The following is a 19,364-nucleotide window of genomic DNA, read 5'->3' on the forward strand; positions in this document are numbered from 1 at the left end:
TTGTATTGCATTTAGTGGGGTTTTGGATAGTTGTCTGAAAATATAAATACTAAAGTTTTGCTTAGAGTTGGGCAGTACACACAAAAAATATTGAGAAATTTTATTAAACTCAGATGTTTGGTTATATTTTAAATCAGATGATGGTGAAATGGAAAATGTCTCACATATCTACTGTTGTGCACAAGTTTGCACAAGGGAGCTTCCATTTGGTAGTTTAACAAATAGTTCTGCTAGATTGATAAGTAGTGACTTTTTTTTAAGTTCAGAAACATTTTAAAGGAAATTCTTCAGCTTCCTTTGATGTGTCAAGTTACTTGTATATCTCGAGTAGAGTTTTCAGCTTGGTGGCTCCCTTTCTGTAGAATTTCCTGCCCTCTGAAGTTCAGGCAGGCACCAGCATTGACTGTTTGCATGACAAAGCAACCCATTTTGGGTAACTAACTGGTGGTATTGTGCACTGCCAAAAATAACTAAGTTCATTTAGTGATATGCAAAAAGCAAGACTGTTTATGGGCTAATTTGCACACCGTTGCCAAGCTGTCAGTTGAGAATCACTGATAAAGCAGGGAGGTGGGGAGTAGGTGTACCAGTCCTCTGAATTTCAAGTGTTAAACATGTTTTCTCAATGTTCAGTACTCCATGCATTTTGGATACTTCCCCAGGTTTCCAGCTACTCCAGAAAGTGGAGTTATTCACTGCAACCCTATTTTCAAGACTCCTTTCTGGACCAGTCACTACTGTGAATACTGCAGTTCCCTGACAGGGTTTTTTTTTTTTTTTTTTAATTATGCAACCCAGAGTAGGTGGCTGAATGTGAGAGAGGAAATGGGTCCATCTTGGAAGGGGTTGGTGTGAGTCCCACTGGTGCTAGAACCCCATTAGTTCGTTCTTGTTCTGCCTCTTTAATTTTTTTTAACTCTTTGGAAAATTTGTACATTTTCTTTAACTGAGAAATTGGCATAAATTTCATGCCTGAGAAGAAAATGAAGGCAAATACATGGAGATTTTGTGACTAGGAAATGAATAGAGGGGAAATATAATGCATATATTGTTTCATTTGCTTCTAGTCATGAAAATATGTATATTTCCTCTCCCTTTACTTTCCAGCTATAAAATTTGCATGTGTCTCCTAGTTTTTTAAGAAATGTGCATATTTTCCAGATGGAGGAAATATATGAAAATATATGAATTTGTATTATATTTTCCCTCCATTTCTTTCCCAGACAGGAAATTTATAGTTTCCAATCAAAAAAGAATGTGGAGGGTGGGTGGGGGGGAGAGAACCTTAGAGGTGGTAGATGGAACAGATGGGTGGCAAGCATTACTAGGAATTCATCCTTTTCCTCCTCTGCCCCCATTTGAGTCTCATTCTGCTACCTTCTCACCCTTAGTTTGTTGTTGTTTAAGAACTGTTAGCAAGTGCTCTGAAAAGGATGATAGGAGTCAATATATCCCTTTCCTAGTTGGAAGCTCAGCAAAGTGTTGAAAACTGTGGGGGCACTGAAAGCTGTCAGTTTAGCACTTGAAATCCAGAGGATAGCATCGCTAAGGGGAAATCTTGTTGCCACTCTCTTTTGATGCATCTGCTTCTTTCCCCTTAGCAATTTTCTATTGAAAGTTGGCAACTGCAAAAGTTACCCTATATGTAGTTATGCCTCCTCAATTTATATCCATGTTACCAAGTGCACTTTGTCCTTTTGACAGCTGAAACTTACACGGACATCAAGCAGACAAGACTGCATATTTTGGACAGCCATAAAAGTGCACTTGAGCACCTCCAAATGACAAAACCTTCCTCTCTAAATTTACAAACACAACTGTACAATTTGGGGGGGGGGGCTGAAAAACTAGTTTAAAAATATGAGCTTGATTGCACAATTTTGAAGCTCTGGGAAAAAAACATAAACAGGTAGTAATCAGAATGGGAGGAGGAAGACATGTTCCACTGTGAAGGTCACTGAGGTACAGGCTGGTGCACCCAAGTGGGGTAGGAGGGTAAGACCACACCACCATTTGGTGATTGTCTCTTGGGAAGATTATGGATTCTACAACAAGCAACCCACTATGACTAATTCACCAGGTGGCTTATTCTCTAGAGGCAGCCATAGTGGTGTTTTCGGCAAGCCTTTACTTCACAGCTTCCTCAATTGCCCAGCCATGGTGGTTTCTTTAATAATAATACAAATAATGTTGTGTTTTATTCCTTTATATTTTATTATTCATGGCCCCATAATATGGAATGGTATATGAATGTTGTAAATAAATTAATTACTAGAGCAGTCCTCTGCATGTTTACTCAGAAGTAAGTCCCATTGAGTTCAGTGAAGGTTCATTCAATGTAAAGTGGGATAGGTTTGCAACCCTAATCTGTTATTTTTCAAAAATCATGTTGTTTGAAACATAAAATGTTAAATGTATTGCTGCTATGTTAGTACTTGCTAATTTAAAGATTAATTGCTGCATTTCCCCTTTATTTTGCAGCATCTCAATTTGTTAAACTTTATGGGGTGATAAGTAGTCATATCTACTTATTTATGTATTGAGCTAATAATATAGTTGGCTTTCCTTTTTTGAATAAGGATTTGGAACAAACACATTTTCTGTAATGTAATTTGCATAGGATCCATGCTCAGTGGATGTAGAAATGCAGTTCATTTGGATATGGGAAAACTTCATTATAAACTTTTATTTGATTGCAGAGGCTTGGATCTTGCTCCACAAGCAAATCAGTTATGGCCACCAGCACCCCATATATACCACTGCCAGCACAACTCTCAAAAAGCTTCTCTGGAGATTCCTCAGACATTTGGGCACCCATTTTCAGGGAAAGAGTATAATGATTCTCCATTGCATGATCAGAAATCTCTCTACTGAGGGAGTTTGATCTTTGGATCCCAGTAAAAATTGAATACTGATTCAGAAGCATTCAACTATGCTGACAGAACCAGATTTATCTGTTCCGTGCTCCCCTTGGCAGGCCCTTAAGCCTGATAAAAATGCTACATTCTCAGGAGGTGACTCTGCTCAATTGTCTAACCATTTCCACCCACCTTCCATGCCCATTCAGCAGATCCTTTGACCTCTTATGTTACATTTTGACAGGGAGCATGGAGAGGAGTGGACTGGAAGTATTGCTTCAACTAATCAAGGTGCATGCACCCAAACCTGTTTTCAATATGCTATGCAAAACTATTAATCAGCAGCATAAAATGTAACAAAGGCTTTGTATCCCAAATTGCATGACAACTCCTTTAACCTATAATATAAGTTGCTTAAGCACGTGGTATTTTGGTGATTATTTTTGTTTTTCTTAAGAACAAATTAAACATAAGAGAGAGAGCCATGGTAGGAAGTTGTAACAATATAGTGCATTTGGTTTCAGATCTATGGAAGGGACATAATTTAAATATATTCTGGCTTCAGCACTTAAAGCTGGAAAAATATATCAAAGATGAAAGAAAGCAGTTGCAAAAATTGCTTTTTGAAAGTTGTAACACTTGAACAGCATACAAAGGAATTATAACTAACTTGTCCCAGTTAGGATTCCCTGTATGTCTTATTTGACAGGGTGGATATTTTGGACCTTTACAGTAAAAGTGTTGTTCATAAATTATCCATAGCTCCAAATTGTCCTTTCTTTTGAAAGCTTGCACTAGTACACACACACACAAAATAAATCCAGTGGTGAAAAAGTTGATGGAGATAAGTTTTGTAAGAAAGCACAGAAAGAAGAAAGATTTCAATCGAGGTTTTCTGTCCTGTTGTGCAGACGTGCAAATTGTAGGGGTTAAAACTATGTCCATTTGTGTAGTAATTCTCCGTAGGCAATATCACTTTTGTGTTAGGATGTGGAGAAAGGAGTATCATGGAAAAAGAAAGCAAGAATGAATAATTAAGGCTTAAATCATTATTATGATTCAAGGAATGAAAAGCACTTCTCTGCTATATATCCTAAACATTTTAAAAGAAACTCCTATTTTTTTAATGCACCTTGGTTTTTTGATCAGTTTGTCACTGCAGAATGAAGTAAATACTTAGTGAGTTAAATTACTGTCCCTTAAAGGAGTCAACAAAAAGATAGATCATTTTATTCTAAGTGGATTTATCTGCTACTATGCTGTCTGCTGACTTCTCACATTTTGTACTATCTGTTCTGTACTATCTTTGCAGTGGATAAATTGGTTTAAGTTTTGTTACTTATCTCAGAGGCATTATGAAGCCAGAAGCATTGTTTAAAATGTTGAATCGATCTATATATCTATATTTCCTGCCTCAAATATATTTTGTCCAGTTACTTAAGAACAGAGAGAAATGTCAGTAGTCAATTTTGTGCTTCATTTTGCCTATTTCTTCTTTACTTTGAAAAACCAAATTGGAATAAGGAAGGGATGTAAAATCCGCCAGTCTGAATTTTGATATATCTTCACATCTCTTCCATAGAGGATATGCCATCATGTTTTTTGCCCTTAAACTTTGGATTTAATTTTCTGAGTTTGTGTTTTCTCTTTTTCTTCAAAACTGGTAGAACAAATGTCTTTAAATAAATGTTCAAATTATGCTTATTAATAATGACGATATCTGTTGCAAATACTTCCTACTTTAAACTATATTTGTTTTCCATTTGTTGATGTAAACCAAAAACTGAAAAAGGCAACTGTTTTCATGAGATTAGAGGCGGCCAGGCTGACTGTCTCCTGGCTTTTTGCTTCCCCTCAACCCCCCATAAAGGCTTGGCCACCCCTATCTTATGTTTAGATATCTCTTGCTATTTGGAGTTTCATATTACCAGAGCAATTGATCTGAATGACCTATCTTAAGAACTTTAACATTTCTGCCGAAACTTAAAACAAATGTATACCCTCAAGAGGCAAATCATCTGAAAAACTGGTCATTATGACATACTGTACTTTCTTTCTGCAGACTTCATAGGATAGCACTGGAAGTCGTCAGTTTCTTTAAAAGGTTGGTGAAATAAATCTCCTACTACGAATGCAGCAGTTCAAGGCTTTTTGTACCTACTCTCCAACTATTTAATAGTCACTGTGTCTGAAAGCTTTTGTATGCATTTTATTTCATTTGGTTGTCAGTTATATACCTTGAGGTTGGGAACATGAGTTTGAGAGTCAGGTACGAACTGTGCATGTACATTTGAGCTGCAGCTTTTAGAATCTTCAAAGTAAAAATTGTTATAGCTGTTTAGATGTTCATTGTATAAAATCAGATACATCAGACTAACACTCACTGAGAATCAATAAATACCTACTGAAATCTTTTTGAATAGGAAGACCTAAGCTGAATTGTCAAATGCTGCAATCTTAAGTACATTTTTTGCAGAATAAATCTGGTTCATTTCAGTTCCCAGTAAACATTCACAAGGTCAGGTTGAAAGGCCGACAATAATCAGGACTGAGTGAGTAGTTCAAACTATGATACCTATGCCAAAATAATCTTACTCTGGAATGATTGCTCAGTTTGCAGAAAGGATTAATATTTTTGTTCCATTCTTTTAACTTTCACGTGTTGATAGAATGTATAAGGGCTCCATTATTTTTCTTAATGTAAAAAGGGATCCATTATTTTTTAGTGTAAAAAAAAAAATCTTTATTTGCCCTTTTAATTTTGATTTCTTAGCATTTTTATACCTCACACTCAGATATCTGTCTAGATTTAAAAAAAACCATAAAAATGTGTTAATGCACTGCATCATTTTATTATATGTATGGGATTAGAACAAAGATTATGTGTAGCCTTAAATTGTAATGTGTTAACAAAGCCTGAATTGTGGCTAGTAAAATCAGTGGTTTATCGAGTAATGTAACATGTTGTGTCTTTTTATTCAGAAATAGTAGAACTGCTTTTAATCTAAGAAATATGTTTCCTGACACCACATACTAATTCCATCTATTTTCCGTCAGGCTGTCCTTTACACCAGAAGTGAAAAATACTGTATGTTTTAATTTCAGATTTCACATCAACATAATTTCCCCAAACCATATTCTTTGTAAGATACATCCAGATTTGGCTATGCAATATTTTTCAGAATTTGGATTTTGTGGCTATAAATAATTATTACCATAGAACTAACTCCAGATCATGATACCTGAATAAAGAGCCACCGGGCCCTGTTGTGAAGTCCTTTCTCAGCCTGTATCCATTGATCCAGTTGCGGCCAAATAAGGGAACTGCAGAGAGAATAAACAAACAAACAAGTGGCCTCTTATATCCATAGGCCACAGCAACCTGGCTTATACTTACAAATTATCATGCCTCCAGGTCAGTCTTGCAGTCTTGTCTTAGTTCCAAAGGGATGCTGCTCCTTGGTGTGCATGGATTGTCTTCATGTCTTGTCTTGTCATGCCCTCACCAGAGCTCAGGCTGACAGCTACACCATTTCATTGTTCTGAACAACCTCAGCATACCTCCCAAATCTGACATTTGAGGATAAGCTGAAAGCTCTGCAAGACTCCATTACAGTTCTAAATCTGGCTAGAAACAATCTGAACTAGAAGTTTTGCTCTCATTGCTGGAAGGTCAGAGTCTTGTGAGAAGAATATTATACCCATAATTTTTTAGTCAGATTGTAACTTTGAAGGCACAGGTTTCTATCCCTTTGCATTCCTGGAGTGATGTGCAGTTTCTGGAAGTTTTTGAATTGGAAAATATTTCAAATATGATATATAGGGGTAAGATTCAGTATTTTTACCTTCTATTTTAAATAAAACTTGGAAACTATTTTAATTTAATTTACCAATCTATGTCATTTTAGTTGAACATGCTGTCTATTGAAAGCTCTTTCAATAGCCAAAACTATTTCAACTGAAATATTGAAATATTGAGACAGCTGAACAGCATCTGTCAGCAATGCTTAAACTTGGAGCCCTGCACTGAGCAGGGGGTTGAACTTGATGGCCTTATAGGCCCCTACCATCTCTACTACTCTATGATTCTATGACTGGGGGGTGGGAGGGGAAGAACTCAATAATAATATATTTCAACTCAACTCAATAAATATTTTATGGCACAAGTATCTAAACTTCCTTACATCTTTGAAGATATTTTGGAAACTCTTAACATAATCAAATGCTTGTCCACTTTGGTCAATGATTGGAAACGAGTCACTGTTGAAAGAATTCTTTTGTACTTGTATGAAAGCTAGTGGGTAGTGCAATATGCTTAGCAGTCATTGTGCCATGGACTTCAGTATACATACCTACCTGTCAGCACTATATAGTTAGCAGGATAACTGTTTGGCTTAAGGACACATACATTCTGCCATAGGTCTCCATGTTCATGGAGAACCTAAAGTAAAGTCTCAGAAGCTCTTTTGAACATTGGTAGGAAGGGAGGGGATAAATATTAAAAAGGTAGGGAACAGAAAAGTTACTGTTCTTTCAACAAAGGTGATAAATATGTCTAAATGCTATCCTGGTTGGTTGAAATTATTATTCTTTGCATCCAGCCGGTTGCTGGGTTAGGAATGATTTTCATACCTTGGAAATTTGTCTTTAAGTTGAACTTGTATGTAAGTCAGATCATGTATAGTCAGCTCTCCACATTCCTAGGGATTAGGGACACAGAACCTTCATGAAAGTGGAAAAACTGCAAATATCTCTAGTTCCCCCCACCCACCCAAACTTTTTTCAGCAAGGAAATTCCGGAGAGATTTCCTTCTCCAAATGGGAGGAGCAGCTAGGCCTGCCTTGGAGGCCTCCCTCTCTCACTTCATCTTTTTCTCTATGGTGATTCTTTGGAGGTCTTGCTTCTCTCATCCTTCCTCTCTATGGCAATAAAGGTTTCCTTTAAGTCGAATTTTTAAATTAATAGGCTTTCTGGCAGTTCATTCATTAAGTATGGGTTGGCAGTTCATTAAGTATCTGGACATTTATAATCTGGGGGCTGCCTATATTGGCAAGTGATTGCCTTTTGCTTTTTATTGTCTTAAGCTGATGCCTGCAAGTAGTCTCTGCTTGAAGACTGATATCCTGTGTATCTTCTGTCTACTTTGCAAACTTACTGGCAGCTCAACATGGTGTTTGCCAGTCCTTTTTTGTCATCTCTGTGCATCTCACACAGAGGTTTTTCACCTGCATGGAACCTTTCTTGGGAAGATTTCATGGCTCATGAGTTTTTGTTAGGCAACCCTCACCAGCATCTACTATACATTTCCCTAAGTGAGTTCCCAACCCATTCCCTCATTTCTTCTTTGACTGTCATTGTGGTGGCCTCAAGAAAGTTCTTGTCCATTGGATTGCATATTCTTTTCCTGAGGTTTTATTTAGATTTCTTTTCTCCCTTAATTTCTCTCTTTAGTGTTTTACTATAGCTAGCAACAGTGACTCCAACTCACAAGCACTGGTTGGGGCTGTTGCCTGCCATCGCCATGCCTGGCGGCGAGCTGCCAACCCGCTGCAGGAGACTAGGGCTCAGACTGAAAACATGCCCTTCAATGGGTTTGACCTGTTGCATTCTAAAATGGATGAGAAGCTTGGCTCAGTACAGAAGAAATGCTCAACGGCCGGCTGTATGGCTTGGGAACCACCATAACAGTGGACTCATAAGTGATCCTGGGACAGACAATTCCAAAACTACCCATTTGCCTACAAACATCAAAGCTACCTTCCTGGTCGACCTCAATATGGGCAGAGACCATCATGACCTTGACGCTCCAAGCCCAACCAGTATCAGCAACTTAAAAAGAGGCTTGATACCAAGAAGTGCCAGCTTTGACAGGCGGCACAAACCAGCACTCTAGCATCCTTTACTCCTTTGCCACCATTTCCATTCGGGGATCAAGTACAACACCATCTCCCCACTTGGGAATCTATCACATCCAATCGATGGGTTCTGTTCATCATAGACCAGAATGAATTCGAAACCCTGCCTCCTCTCGGTCCGAAGAACACCACCACAAGTTTGTACATGTTTTCAAGTGTTTGTTCAGGTGTTCCACAAGTTTTTTCATTTTTTCAAGGATTTGTCAGCTAAACTATTAAAGCAATGGCTATGTCAGATGTTCACCTAAGTAATTATTGTTTCAGCCTATCACTCTAGTGACTTTTGTGCTCTTCATATTGATCCTCCGTATATGAGCCTCCAACCCAATCACCCTTGGAAGCTTTGGTGTTGAGGCAATCCACTCAACCACCTTCAAAGACTTCAGCATCCAGGCATTCCACCCATAACTTGCTGGGGCAAACAACACTGCTGGCATAAGAGAAGTACGACACCTGCTCACCATTCCTGCAATGAGATTGTGCCTCCAACTCATCACCAGCCTTCTGAAGAGACTCCAAGGCATCCTGTGGTGAAGACTGATTCTCAGTCCTGAGAAGACATCCAGGTCTACCTATCTCAACAGAGCAAGCTTGATATCATGTACCAGGTCCTTGAAAGACATCCCATTCCTCTTCCAGCACCTGCAGTCCAACTCGGTCATTGCTGAGTCTGCACAAGACCAATGCCTACAGGACTGCTTGGCACCAGTAGACCAGGAGAGCTGCCATCTGGACCGTATGGTGAGGTGGGTCTACCCAGTCTCAGCATTTGGCCTCCATATCTCCTAACTGCAAGACCACCATGGCCCACTACCAACAGCCCATGTGTTCCAGTCAAAGGGTGCAGAGCTGGCTTGTCAGCAGAGTGCTGTAGGAAGGCACCATGTCGATTCGCAATTTTAGGTGCTGTGGCCATCATGCATGGCTACACTCTATGGGACTGACAGTGTATACCTGCTCCTGCATTGAGGTCGTCCCCTTTGACAGGGAGAGTCCCTTCAGTGCTGACATGGATTAGTGCATGGGCTTCCTGCAGAAGGTCAGGACAGCGGCAAGGATGTTGGGTTTTCAACAAACATCTACCAGGCCTCATAAGCACAGAAGGCATGACACCATGGTCCGCTTTAAGCAAGCATGAAAGTGCCCAGAAAGGTACAAACAACATTACTGACTGCCCCTCTCCTCCCCTATTTGAATGGACATCTCTATTCCTTTCCACATGGGAAGCAATGACATAGGATCCCTGGGTCTTACCTGTCATGGAGAGAGGCCACTGGATTGAGTTCAACACCCTCCTGCCTCTGGTACCAGAAGGAGCACAACTCTTTCCTTGACATTCTGATAAAAACCAATTCACTACTTTCCAAGGGGACCATAGAAAAAGTTCCTCATTCTAACCTTTCCTGAGATTTTGACTCATTACATCATGGTACCAATATGTGATGGGGACTCAGACCAATCCTAAATTTCAGAGGCATCAATTGCTTATCACACCAAGTTTGAGATCATCACCTTCTAGAGCGGGGTGGGTAAACCAAGGCTCGGGAACTGCATGTGTCTCTTTGAGTTTATTTTGCAGCTTGTAGAGGGGCCGAAAAAGCCTGACACAACTTCTAATCTGATCAGCCAAGCCAGCACATGAAAAGAGGGGCTGAAAAATCCTGACACACCTTCTCTTCTGAGTAGCCAAGCCAGCGCAAACACAAGCAGGGAATGAGGTGCAAGTCTCCTGCTGTGATAATCAGTTGTGGTGCTTCAGTTATGTGACTCCAAGTCGGAGTCTCAACCAATCAAGGCTCAACCAGCAGCTGAGCTGGCAAACACAAAAACCCTCCAGGGAAAGACATTCAAATCTTCTTCTGTGATAACCAACAGGAGCACTTCAATTATCTCACTTCTGCTCTGAGCCTGATGGAGACTCACATGACCTCTACTAGCAATAACTAGCTTGATAATTGTAGCAATGTCTGTTTGGTCATATATTCATTCATTCATTATTCATTCCTTGTGACCCACAAACACCTAACATTTACTATATGTGGCTCTTCTGTTGAGCAAGTCTGGCCACCTCATTCTAGCATATCCTTCCTCTCCTGCAATGAGATTGAAGTGAACCAGTCCACTTGAAAGATGCCTACTTCCACATTACCACAGACCACAATTATACTCATTTCCTATACTTACAGTTCCACATTTCCATGTCTCTGTACCTGCCTTTAGGCTCTCAACTTCCAGCTGGACCTTCACTAAATGCATGACAGTGGTCTGCTTGCATATGCACCTCCAAGAAGTACAAGTCTTACCATACTTTGATTGACTGGTTCCTAGTCATACCATCTAAGGCAGAACTACTACACTCCATCTGCACCACCTGCTCTCTCCTACTGACCCTATGGTATATGTTCTATGGAACATATGGAAAGAACAAAATATGTTCTTTCCACCTCCCTCTTCATAGAGGCCTGCCTCAACTCATCCTCAATGAAAGCTCTACTCCTGTCATCCAGAGCATCTGTACTGATCAAGATGGTCACCAAACTCAGCACCAGAGTGACCATTATGGCCTGCAGAATACAAAAGCTGTTTGAGCTCATGACTGTGACAGTGGCTGCAATCCCCTTCCTGAGGCTTTGAATGTGACCCTTCCATCTGTGGTTTGTCCATGCATTCTGCCCATTGGGCAACGAGTACAAGACATGCCTCAACATCCTCCCCCATTCGTCAGGAATAACCATCACTGATTGACCAAACATTGCAGCTTGCCAACAGGCTTCATCATTCCAAACTCATTAATTATTGTCACTGTGGATGCATCACTATTGGGATGGAGAATACACTGCAGTGACCTAGAATCAAGAAGAAGCCGCTAGGCAGATTGAACTTCCTCAGGATGCTAGCAGTTCACAAAGCCCTGACCACATTCCAGATATCCCTACATGAACACCAAATCCAGATAGTCACAGACAACACCACTGAAGTATTCTGTCTCAACAAGCAAGGTGGAACGTGGTCAATTGTATTGTTGAAACAGGCCATCAGGATCTGGGATTGCTGCATTAGAAAAGGCTTAACACTCATAGTGATGGGCACAAGCAACATGCTAGAGGACACCACTGACTACATAAGCTTTGACATGCATGAGTGGCAACTGAGCACATGAGCCCTCTAAGAAATCTTCAACACATGGGATCAGCCAATAGTGAACCTGTTCATCCAGCCCACAGCATGGTCTGCATGAACTTCTGCTCCTGGGCAGAACAAGAAGCCAGCTCCCTGGGAGGTGCATTCTTCCCCTGTAGATCAGGGGTACTGTTCTACCTCTTCCCCCTTCCCCCAATCACGAGGGTTCTTTCAAAGACCAGGAGGGACAAGACAGACTGCATCCTCATTACTCCCTGGTGGCTGTGGCAACTGTGGTTTGCTTGTCTTCTACAGCTCTGTTCCAGGACATTCCTTCTTCTTCACAGCCCAAACCTGGTATCATGAGACCTAAGCAAAAACCTCCACTCACCATCTTCACACAACAAGAAGCCCTCAGCCCACAGGACAGCACAACAGTACATCTTCCTATTTCTCTACATGCTGTTCCAAAAAGGACTAAAGCTGTTCTCTTTCATCTCACAGACTAGCAGCCTAGGTCACCAACATCATCACCTTGGCCTGTGAGCTGGGTGGTCTACAATACTTGGCCCTTCTAAGAGCTCACTCAATGCAAGAGCAGACTGCTCCCTTTGGTAGAACAATCTTTTGTGTAATCCTCTAGTGAGGGCAACTTCTCACTATCCTCTCCAGGGTAAGCTTGCTGGTCGCCCATATGTGTGATGCACAGAGGCAACAAAGAAGGAAGTCAGTTTGCTCACCTGTAAATATTGTTCTTCAAGTAGTCATCTGTGCACTCACACAACTCACCCACCAGCCCTGCTTGATGTTGAACATAAGACAGCTGCCCTCCCTCTTCAGAGGACACGGGCTGAACCAGGGCAGTGCAACACTTCTACTTACTCCTGGGACCTATAGATGGTTTCAACCAAACTTAGGGACTGGGTGGAAGCTCCTCAGGGATGAAGGGAACAGAAAAGGAAGGTACTCTCACCCAAACTAACGGTTAGCTTTAGAATCTTCCCAACAACAGGCTCCATGCAGGTGCAGAGCCCAGATGTGTGAATGCACAGATGACCAGTTGAAGAATGACAGTTACAGGTAAGCAACTTGACTTTTCATGCTCCATATAGGGCAGTGGTTTCCAACCTTTTCTTTGCCCTGCACCCCAAAGAAATGTTTGATTCATGTTCATACTCCCTACAAAAGTAATATCATATTTGAAGATGAATAAGTCAAATTTCTATTTCTGAACCACAAATTGAACCACATACAGATCTACAGGTGAACAAATGGAACTCGAAAAATAAGCTTTTAACTTGGTGCATGGAAATCAAATATAAATCAGGCAATTAGAAAAAAATGTAAACAGTAAAATCAATCCCAATTGTGAACATAAAATTAAATAACTTCTTTGTTCCTGCTTCTCCTTCATATTGTCAAAACATGGAACTTTGCTGCTGATTGCAATCTGCAAGTCTGACTGTGGATTCAGGCAATTCCTAGATTTTGCCTTGATTTACAGAAGAGAACTGAATCCAAACGCTAACAGAATAATAAAAATATTATTGGGATAATTTTTGGTGAAAAATATTGTGATTTGCCAATTTTGTGACAAAGCCTTCATCTTTGTCACACCCTCTGAAATGCTATCTCACTCTCCCTGGGGCTGCGGGCACCCCAGGTGGGAACCCTGATACAGAGTATTATACCTGGTTGCAACATGTTGAACAACACTTTCTCTGCCTGAGAAATTAGTGCAATGGTCCTGGTTAGTGTACTTTTTTGCATATCCATTGTTGGAGATTGAAATGTATACTGAATGTTTCCAGTCTATGGGCTGTTGTTTCATTTTCAATATTTACTGGCATATTCTTGTTAGGATTGGACTGATTCAATTTCTGCTGCTTGGAATTGTTCTGTTGGTATCCTCTCTACTCTGGTTGCTTTATTCCTTGCAAGTGCTTTCAGAACAGCTTTCACTTTACTTCCTAATATAGCAGTCTCTTTTTCACAGAATTCTTCTTGAAGTAGCCTGTCATCTTTTCAACTCTCCTGTAATTTTTTTTTTTTTTTAGAAACTGAGCGAGTCAGAAGGGGTCTCCTGGGCCATCTAGTCTGATCCCAGGCTCTAGCCGGCTCCGCTCACAACATGCCCACAATGTGCATGTCTAGCCTATCCTTGAACACCCTCACTGATGGGGCTTCAACCACCTCCCATTCCATCCCCTCAGGGTCCTAACTGTCAGAAGGTAACTTCCTGGCATCCAAATTGAACCTTGGTTCCCTGAGCTTTGCTCCGTTGGAGCGTGTCCTGTCCTCTTCTGCAGGGGAGAACAGGTCTCTACCCACCTCACATACAGGACACCCCCTCACATACTTATAGGTTGCCAACAGATCCCTGCTAAGTCTCTTCTTCTCCAGACTGAAAAGACCTAGTTCCCTCAGTCTCGCCTCATACGGCTTTCCCTGCAATCCGGCCACTATCCTTGTGGCTCTACACTGCACTGACTCTAACCTGGCTATATCCTTCCTGTAACGAGGGGCCCCAAACTGAACACAATACTCCAGTTGTGAGTGCACCAGAGTCGTATAGAGGGTAGTAATACCTCTTTCGATCTAGAAGCCATGCTTCTGGCTACGCAACCAAGGGTGGTGTTTGCCCTCTTGACCACCGCACCACACTGCTGGCTCATGTTTAGCCTGGAGTCAACTAGTACCCTGAAATCCCTTTCACAAGTGCTGCTCTCCAGCCACTTGGCCCTTAACCTGCACTTATGATACGCATTCCTATGCCCTAAGTGCAAGAACTTGCACTTATCCACATTGAATGCCTTCATGTTGTCTCCTGCCCACTTCCATAGTCTGTCCAGGTCCTTTTGGATCTGGAGTACCTGCTCCTCAGTTGTGGCCACTGCCCCTGTTTTAGTATAGTCTGCGAATTTGACCAGCAGACTGTTCACCCCTTTTTCCATGTCTTTGAGGAAAAGATTGAACAGGATCGGCCCCAGGACAGAGCCCTCGGGGAGTCCGCTTTTCAGTGGCCACCATCCTGATGTTTCCCCACTAATGGTTACTCTCTGCTTTCGGTCAGTCAACCATGCCCTAATCCATTGGACAGTGCATTGGTCTATCCCAAAACTCCTCAATTTCTCAACCAGGATATCATGGGGCACTTTGTCAAAGGCCTTGCTGAAATCCAGGTAAACCACATCCACTCTGTCCCCTCCGTCTAGCCCCCTTGAAACATTGTCATGGAATTCCACAAGGTTTGTCTGGCAGGACCTGTTTTTGCGGAAGTTGTGTTGTGTCCGCCAGCCTCCCTTCCCTATCTAGCATCACTCGGATACTTGCTATTATGAGCCTTTCCATTGTTTTTCCCCCAGTGGACATAATTCCCCATGTCCCTTCTATTACCCTTTTTGAAGCTTGGGACTACTGATGCCACCCTCCAGTCCTCTGAAGCTTCACCTGTTCTCCATGAGGTCTCAAAAATGGAGGCCAGTGGGCGTGAGAGAACCCCTGCCAACTCCCAAAGTACTCTCGAGTGTAACCCGTCAGGGCCTGGTAACTTTGTAACATCCAGTGCCCTGAGGAGCTCCTGTACTTCTAGGGGGGTGACTCTAATCTGTGCCCCTAAGTCCCCAGCCTCATCTAATCTCCCATGCGGATCTCCCCGGTTCTGCTTTGGAGAGAACATAGAGGCAAAATAGTCATTTAGCATCTGTGCCTGTTCCCTCACATCAGTCACTGGATTCCCTTCCTCCTTATTCAGTGGTCCCACTACCTGTCTCCCCTTCCTCTTGCTATTTACATGCTGAAAGAAGCCCTTTTTGTTGCTCTTGATATTCTTTGCAAGTGTCAGCTCATAATCAGCCTTACCTTGCGAAGAATCCTTCTGCAACGGGCCTCCTCCTCCCAGTATACCCTTTTGTGCATTTGCCCATTTTCTACGGAGGTTCCTCTTGTGTCTGATCCCTCTTACCACCTCCTTTTGCATCCATGGCGGCACTTTCCTTCGCCTCCCCACCTTGCTAACTAGAGGTATCGTCAAGGCTTGCACCTCCAAAACCTCCCTTTTGAGTGCCATCTACCCCTCCTCAACTCCCTCACCTTCCAGTAACCCATCCCAGGAGACTTACCCCAGTCTGGCCTTCAGTTGGCCAAAGTTGGCCCTCTTGAATTCCCAGCTTCTGGTACTCAATCTGCTGCATGTCCCCATTCTCCTGATCTCACAGCAAAGGATGGAGTGATCACTCGCATCCAGAGCTCCCCTAATCTGCACTTCACCTATCAGCTTCTCCCTGTTGGTCAAAACCAAGTCAAGGATATTTCCACCACCACCACCACCCCTTGTCGCCTCTTGGACCCTCTGTGTGAAAAACCGTTCCTCTGTAGCATCTAGAAAACGATGTGACCTGGCTGTCACTGCTGAGTGAGTCTCCCAACTAATATCTGGCAGATTGAAATCTCCCATAATTACTATGTCCCTCTCCTGAGACATCCTTAGAATCTGATCTGTCAGGACATTGTTCAGGGCCTCAAGTTGACCTGGAGGGTGATAACATGCCCCTACTGTCAGGTCCCTCACCCTGTCAAAACCCCTTAGTTTTATCCAGACTGCCTCTACCAGATCCTCATCTTTGTTGCATTCTGTCTCACTGCATCCTATCCCTTCCCTGACATATAAAGCTATGCCCCCTCCCCTCTTTCCATTCCTGTCCTTTCTAAACAAGTGATACCCCTCTGTGTTTTCACTCCAGTCTTGCCTTTCATCCCACCAAGTTTTCGTGATCCCCACCAGGTCATACCCTTCTATTCCCAGGAGAGCTTCAAGCTCTTCCTGTTTATTACCCATGCTCGTAGCATTGGTGTACATGCACCCCAACTCCTTCCTGCAGCTTCCTTCGTAGGAGTCCTGTCAGCCCCTGCAGTACCTCTAACACCCCAGCTCAGTTTAAAGTCTTCCAGACAAAGCTCACTAGAGCATTTCCAAAGGACCTTTTCCCCATCCTCATGAAACCAGGTGCCGTGGTTGAAGAACCCGAAGTGTTCCTTCCGGTACCACACCCTAAGCCAGTCATTCACCTCGGCAACCCTTCTTTCACTGCCTGGCCCAAATCCCTGGGCTGGTAAGATAGAGGAAAAGGCAACTTGAGCCTTTAGGTTCCTGAGTTTCTTTCCCAAGGCCTCGAAGTCCTTGGTGATCCCACCCACACCCTGCCTGGCTATGTCATTTGTCCCCACATGGATCACCATAAGAGGCTGGTGACCCCCAGAGTGAACAAGATGCTCTACTCTATCTTTCACATGTGCGCCTGGCAGGCAGCAGACCTCCCTCACCTCAAAGTCAGGGCGGCACATCGTATTGTTCTTCTGTATAGTGTTTCTATCTTCTCTTTATTTTTTTTCCTGGTGAGATAGTATGTTCCCTTGTTTGTCATTCAGCATTCCTACTCTAGGTTTGAATTTCACTTTGATTTCCATGTTTTGTTGCTCTTTTTTGTTTTTTTTGCTCTGGTCAGCATTTTAGTTCTTTTTGTGTCTTCATGATAGTAACTGAAAAGTTGCATTCAGGATTCTGACTCTGTTTCTGTCACCATTTTTTGCTTTTGCTTTTTGCCTGTCCAAGACAATTGTGGATATTTCCTCTGTCATCCATCTAGACTTTTTCTTTCTTGTTATTGTAGGAATTGTCTGTTGGCATTCTTCCATAACAGTGTCTTTAGTTTCTGTCCACAGTTCTTCTCACAGTCAGTTAATGTGAGTAATGAAAATCTGTTCTCTGTGACTAAATTCCTCAGGAATGTTATTGAAGTTGTATTTTGGCACTAAGTTTCTGTTAGCAATCCTTTTCAGCATTAATCTGATTTTTGATATTAAGACTACATAGTTCCTACCACAGTCTGCTTCTAGGCTTGTTTTGGCAGTGAGAATACAGCTTCTCCATCTTCTGCTTCCAGTTACATAATAAATTTGATTTCTATTCTGGCCATTTGGTGATGCTCATGTGTACAGTTTCTGACCAGATGCTTGAAGTATGCATTTGTAATGAACAGACTGTTGGCTTCACAGAATTGTATGAGTTGTTATGCTGCTTCATTTCTTATCCCTAGGTCAAATTCTCCTACAGAGAATTGATTCTGCTTTGTTTCCTACTTTTGCAGTCTAGTCACCTAGGATTAGCAGTATGCCTTGTTTTGATGTGTTATCAATTTCGTCTTGGATTTTTGCAAACAAGTTTTCTATTTTTTCAGGACCTGTTTTTGGAGTATAGGCTTGAATGTTGGCTATGTTGATAGGTTTTCCATTAATTCTGATTGATATTATTCACTCATTATAGTCTCTCACTGCCTGTGCTGCATCTTGCCTCAGTATTAAAGCTACTCCATGTCTTCTGAGTTTGTCATTACAGGAACAGAACGATTGATGTTTGTCTGCTTGCAAATGTCCCATATCAGTCCACTGTTGTTCATTTACACCAAGTACTGCAAACTTTAACCATTCGATTTCTTGCTTTATGGTTTCTAGTTTACCTTGATTCATACTTCTGACATTCCATGTTCCAATTTTATGTGTTGTGCAGCACTGGAATTCGTTTCACCTGTGTGTATGTCAGCCACTAGACTTACCTTTTGGCCTTGATCTAGTTGTATCATCAACAACACCACTATTCATACTTGTCCTTTGTTCTTCCCCAGTAGCTTGTTGAGTGCCTTCTGACCTGGGAGTCTCATCTTCTGGCACTATCCCTTGTTTTCATTTTGCATTGTTTCATCACAGGGTTTTCAAGGTAAGAAGATGCAGAAGTGGTTTACCATTGCCTTTTCTATGCAGTACTAACCAGAATTAGTTTGGACATCACTGCCATTATCTGTGAAAGATCCTTTGGCAGTGTCACCTTCAGCTACCTCTGCTGCCCAGTAGCTGCCCTTCAGAAGTTTCCCTACCTCCCTCACTGTTGGAGAGATCTATTTTCTTTTGCAGATGTGGATGCTACTCCTGAAGAGGATGGATGCATCTTAGTTTGGTGTCTCAGCTTTGACCATTATGCTTTGAGTGACTCTGCTAGGAGACCAGCCTAGGGAGATAATCTGGCCTCCTCACGGTATTTCTCTGATGCCTAACTGTAACTATAGTTCAGCTTGGCTTTTAGTCAGTCAGTGCACTAAATAGGCCTTGATTAACAGTTACTGCCTAGTGTACTTAATAGGGACTTTTAACCATATAGATCCATTTACAGTATTCTGACGTATTTTGTCGTAGTGATCATGAGGTCTTGTTGAAGAGATTACTTTGGAATCCAGCCAAAATTCAAGACAATGGGTTGTATTTAGACTTGGTCTCCTTTGAATATGATTTATTGAAATCAGTGGGACTTCAGTTAGTCGTGCTAAATTGCTTTTAGTTGTCTCTTCTAAGTATGATAAAGCCTGGATCCAGCCCATAGTTGTAAAGTGGCTAGATCATGTTTTAGCAAGTAAGTCCCAA

At 41.9% G+C, this 19,364-nt stretch overlaps 1 protein-coding gene across 5 annotated transcripts in view; it reads left to right on the forward strand.

Moving 5' to 3' along the window:
- The window catches only part of STX18 (syntaxin 18), a 77,178-nt gene that overhangs the window by 24,981 nt on the left and 32,833 nt on the right, over positions 1–19,364 (forward strand). For 2 of the 5 annotated variants that reach the window (XM_044417712.1, XM_044417711.1), the window contains one exon: positions 4,921–4,962. The exons of the other annotated variants lie outside the window; for them this stretch is intronic. The gene's annotated coding sequence lies outside the window, so the exon portion shown is untranslated. The remainder of the gene's footprint in view (positions 1–4,920; positions 4,963–19,364) is intronic. 5 annotated transcript variants of the gene reach the window in all.

The sequence above is a fragment of the Varanus komodoensis genome, unplaced genomic scaffold, assembly GCF_004798865.1.
Source record: "Varanus komodoensis strain SLA01 unplaced genomic scaffold, ASM479886v1 scaffold9, whole genome shotgun sequence".
Classification (NCBI taxonomy): domain Eukaryota; kingdom Metazoa; phylum Chordata; class Lepidosauria; order Squamata; family Varanidae; genus Varanus; species Varanus komodoensis.